This window comes from Myotis lucifugus, unplaced genomic scaffold (genome assembly GCF_000147115.1).
Source record: "Myotis lucifugus unplaced genomic scaffold, Myoluc2.0 scaffold_15, whole genome shotgun sequence".
NCBI classification, from domain to species: domain Eukaryota; kingdom Metazoa; phylum Chordata; class Mammalia; order Chiroptera; family Vespertilionidae; genus Myotis; species Myotis lucifugus.
This window is the reverse complement of record NW_005871063.1, coordinates 5,676,732-5,682,077: the sequence shown is the minus strand read 5'-3', so window position 1 is coordinate 5,682,077 and position 5,346 is coordinate 5,676,732.

Below are 5,346 nucleotides of genomic sequence, written 5' to 3'. Positions count from 1 at the left end.
CTCTGGACAGGGGAGGCAGCCAGCAGAGGGCGGCCTGTACTCCCACATGGCAGTGGTGACAACTGTGAACGAGTCAAAGCAGAGCCTGCAGGCTGAGCTGAAGTAGCCCCTGCAGGCCATCAGCGCCCAGGAGTGGCTGCACAAGATCCACCTCCTGGCCCAGAAGGTGCAGGATCACAGCGACAGCCACCGTGGCGGGCCAGACTGACATCCTCCTGGCTGCACCATGGGGGTTTGCGGATCTGCAAAAGCCAGAGGCCTCTGGTGTGCACATCGCCCCCTGGCATGCGAACATCCCCCCAGCACACTGTCACCCTCCCGCGCCTGCAACACACCGCACTTCCATCAACCCAGCATGCCTAACACCCCCCACAGGATGTGCACACATCCCCTCTGATGCGCTCATGTCCTTTGGAGAGTGTCTGGGTGTTCTGGGTGCTGAGGGTGGGCGCCTGTGAGATGACAGTGAGAGGGCAGAGTGGTGATGCCCTGTTCTCATGGAGGCCAGTGCAGCTACGAGATCACCTCTGGGGGGTTAATGCAGGTGCTGAGGCAGGAGCAGATGCAGACAGACACACCTGGTGTGCGCGGGCGGCCCTCACTGAGGTGCCTTTGGTCAGCGTTCAAGATCAAGAACCCAGAGGCGGAGAGGAATTCCGTCCTCTCAGTGAAACAGTGGGATAGTCGGGGCAACTGTAGAGGAGGAATGTGCACTTTGGATGCCAGCACCCATGAGCGAAGGCTGCCTTGACTGAGCCTCACTTGCTTGGGGCCTAGCGCACTCCTGCCGGGCAGCGGGTGACATGACGTGCTTTTCCGAATTAATGAGAGAAAACATTGATTCTCCTGCTGCCCACGAAGGTGGAAAGTGAAGTGGGGAGACATGTGGGGAGTGAGCGAGGTTCCCTGTCTGGGGGTTCCAAATCTGCTGTTGGTTTCTTTTACTGCTGACTAGAGATATACAGGGTGTCCCCCCAAAATGTATACACACTTTGAATACCTACTAATTCCAATGGTTTTAAGCATAAGAAAGAAATAACAATGGAGCTGTTATCTGTTAAAAGTGTGGGCACAAACAGGCAGTTGGACATTCCCTGAGGGGCCTCAGATTGGAGAGGGTGAAGGCCAGACTGAGGGGCCCCTTCCCCCCCCCCAAGTGCACGAATTTCGTGCACCGGGCTACTAGTGTAAAATAACACTGAATGTCAACTGCAATTGAAAAATAAAAATTAAAAAACAAGAACCTAGTGTCCATCAATAGATGATTGGATAAAGAAGATATAGTACATATATGCAATGAAATATTACCTGGCCATAAAAAGGAATGAAATTTTACCATTTGCAATAACATAAATGGACCTAGAAGGTATTATGCTGAGTACAATGAGTTGGACAGAGAAAGACAAATACCATATTATTTCACTTACATGTGGAATCAAGAAGCAAAATAAATGAACAAACAAAACTGAAGCAAATTCATAGACACAGAGAACAAACTGTAGTTGCCAGGTGGAAGGGGGGTTGGGACTTGGGGAAAAAGGTGAAGGAATTAAGTAAAATTGGCAGTTACAAAATAGTCATGGGAATGTAAAGTACAGCTTAGGGAATATAGTCAACAATATGTATGGGGTCAAGTGAGTACTACACTTATTAGTAGATCACTTTATAAGTTATATAAATGTCTAACTACTATGCTATATACCTAAAACTAATAAAATGTTAAATGCCAACTTTAAAAAATAAAATTTAAAAAATGAATTAGCCCCTTCCCGCCCCCCACCTCCCCCCAAAAAAAGAGTTGCAAGCAAGAGTAAAGAGAAACAGCCATTGAGGCAAATTTCATTTCTGTAGGCAAGTAGTTTTACTGGGAGACTAAATTTATTTTGCTGAGTGTGTGCTGTGGAGATGGAGCTGGGTGATGAATTAATATACCCTCTTACGTCATGTGACCTCAGCCTCAGCTCCATGGGGAATCAAATTTCTAACTGTATGCAAGGAGGACATGTGTACCACATAGAGCCACATAGAGAAAACAAGCAGGACTAGCATGTGCTAACACCACCAATATGCTAACTCACCTACTGGAGTTTTGCTTCCTCCATTGTCCTTGTGCAAGGACAAGCAACTCAGAAAAGCAAGTACACAGCCTGGCAACAGTCATCTGCACACCCTTCTCTTCTCAGACTGTAGTGCCTTGAGGGTCAGAAACCATGTTTTTCCTTCTATGTATCCTGAGCACAAATGTATAGAAGTTATAAAGGGAATAAACATAATTTGAAGTAGAATTAAGGGAGAGAAGACAGTGAAAAGCCAGAAAATATGTTTTCTTTCTAAAATTAGAAAAACAATGAACATAAAAACTATTTGTTATGATGAAGAAGGAATTGGCCTTCACACTGCCTTCATTCTTTAGCTGCAACATCAACTCTTTCCTGGGTTGGCCGACCTACCTGCCCCTCAGATTTTGGATTTTCCAGCCCCCATAATCAGTGAGCCAATTCCTTAAAAATAAAGCTCTCTTTCTTGCATATCCATCCTATAAGTTCCATTTCTCTGGAGGACCCTGACTAATACAATATGTAGTAGTTACCTTTTGAGAACATAATTGGAAATTGACAATGAATGTATTGATGCTGCTCTAAAAATGTTGGAACTGTAAGAACAAGTTCTAAGGGGAAATGTGGAAGGCACCTAGACTTTAATCTCCCTGATGGGAGTACACATGTCCAAAAATCCTTCTAATATTGTTACCATTGTAACTAGATAGTTAATATTAACAATAGGAAGAGAGCAGAGGGGAGGACAGACATCTACACTAATAAAAGAGAAACATGCAAATTGGTGTCACTCCACTACACCCACCAGCCAATCAGAGAGACTATGCAAATTAACCCAATAAAGATGGTGGTTAATTTGCATACACAGGAGCGGCATGAAGACTGAAGACGACTGAAGATGGTGGCGGCCACAGAGCTGGAGCGAGCAGGAGGCTTGGGTTGCTCTCAGCGACAGAGGAAGCCAAGCTTCCCGCCGGCCCCGGACTCCGCTCAAGGAGTGGCTGGGGGCCTGGGCCGCCAGGGGCCACACAGGCTTCCAGCTAGCCCTGGCCTCCACTCGAGGAGCTGGAAAAAAAAAGGAGGGGCTGGGAGCAGCTGGAGCAGAGAAGCCAAGCCTCGCTGCTGCAGCCAGACCAAAGGCCTGGGTCCTGGGTGCCAGAGGAAAACCAGTGCTGGCAGCCAGGGGAAGGAAGGCCTATTGCGAGAATCTTCATGCAACGGGCCACTAGTTATAATAATAAGCATGGTCATCTGGGCAGCTTCACCAGGAAGCTGCAATTTCCCTGCAATTCCCCAGGGAACCCCTGTCCATTCTCTGCAAATCACTGGGGGAAAGGAGTCCAACAAAAGGGAAGATGGGCACATGTGCAGTAAAGTCAGAGTGATGTAGGGAAGGTGCTGGGGAATAAGTCTAGCCTGGGGAACAAAGATAATTGGCTAGGGGGACAGAGTCATTACAAGTACACAAAATTGTGAAGGCTTAATTGGTAAAGCTCCTAGTTTTAATGCCAAGACAGACTTCTTGCTCTCTTGTTCTTGCTTTGTTCCTGCTTCCTTGCACTCGCTTGCTCCATGACCCGCACGCACCTCCATGGCCATGTGGCCCTAGAAGCCACATGCAATGGACTACAGCTGGGAACGCAAGCTCAGCTAGCCAGATGCTGGACTGGACTGTGCTCTGATATGGATTGAAGACTCTGGGCAGTGGCTTTACCTATAGCTCTGCAGAAGATAAGATGGGATTATTTTCCATGGTGGAACGGAGGGAGATGGGACCTTAAGGGGAACTCTCTTAATGTGACCTCATCAAGGAAGCTTTCCATGATAACTCATCTTCCTGTGGGGGCCTCAGGAAATTCTTGTTCCTGCAGCACCCCAAGAATTCCACTTCTACCAGCAACAGGTGGGGCCACAGAAGGCTCCCCACTGATCACAATATGATCACGCTGGATCTCATTTTCATCCACTGACCTTCTTTTAGGGGGAAGAGCAAATGCACTACACTTAATTTATTGATTAGCTAGAAAAGCAAAAGAAGAATTTAATCAGAGGGGCGTATCCAAACAAGTAGCAATGTCCTTCCCCGACACACATCATTATTCAGTCAATAATTAAATTTTTATTGAATGCTGACTATATGTAGAGTACTGAATTTGGTGTGGTTAGGGCTAAAAAATAAGTAAAAAAAACCATTGTTGCCCCACTGGACCTACTTACTAAAGGAGTAAGTTTAAGTTCACATATGGGCAGCAAATCAATTACAATAATATTACATAAAACTATCATTGTGAGGGAATGTCAGATGTTACCTAAAAGAACTTTTCTTATAATGTAAACTTTTTCATCCAATACTAAAATTTTATTCTAACCTTAAAAATTGGAGTTTTTATAAAGGTTTCTTAAGAAAATCCAAAAAATTTTCTTATTAAAATCCTAGTTTTATGCATCTTTATTTATAACTCCAAGGTTGACTTATTTGAACCATTTGGGAAATACCTTAGGGAGTGGCAGATGAACCAGACCTAGACTTCTAGTCTTAAGACTTACATCCTAAATGTTCATGTTTCTTTTCATAAATCTTAATAGAAGTTTATCATTTACTAGTCATAACTGAGTCCAAGGCCTTCATTTTACAAATGCCAGAACTCAGTTCCTGGATGTGGAATGATTTGCTCCCAGTTACTTAGGATGGCTACTTTAGCTAGTTACTCTGGCTAGTCCCGTGGATAGTTATATAGTAAAGTTACTACTCAAAACCAGTTCTTTTAATTTCAAGGAATGTGTTGCTATTGCTAACCATCCCCAAGTTGTTGCTCAGGGTATCTAGAAATGGGGTAGCTGGCCTGTGAGGAGTCATTGGCACACAGCCCACTTCCAAAGGCTGATCCAGGTCTGGTCCAATTCATGGTGCTATCTGTTCATTCTGTGGTATGTTAAGGCCTCTGAATCTAACTGTGAAGTAACAGTAATTTTTCAGCCTTTCTGGCTTGGGGTCATTCCTAGGTCACAGGTATTCAGAAGGGTGGGCCAGCTATGGGTCAGATCTGTGCATTTGGTTGACTCTGGGCAGCCCAGTTACTATCATAGAAACTTAGCCTCTTTTCCGCACAGGGCATATAAGAAATACATTAGCAATAGTGAGTCAGTCAGCAGTAGCTACTCGCAGAACTGTTTATGGACTATTAATAGAGTGTCTCTTAAAGTTGAGTTGAAACTGAAGAGCTATTCAAGGAGTTCTCAACCCAAGTGTCTTTGAATTTTAAACCTAGACTTGATCAAACTTCTACCC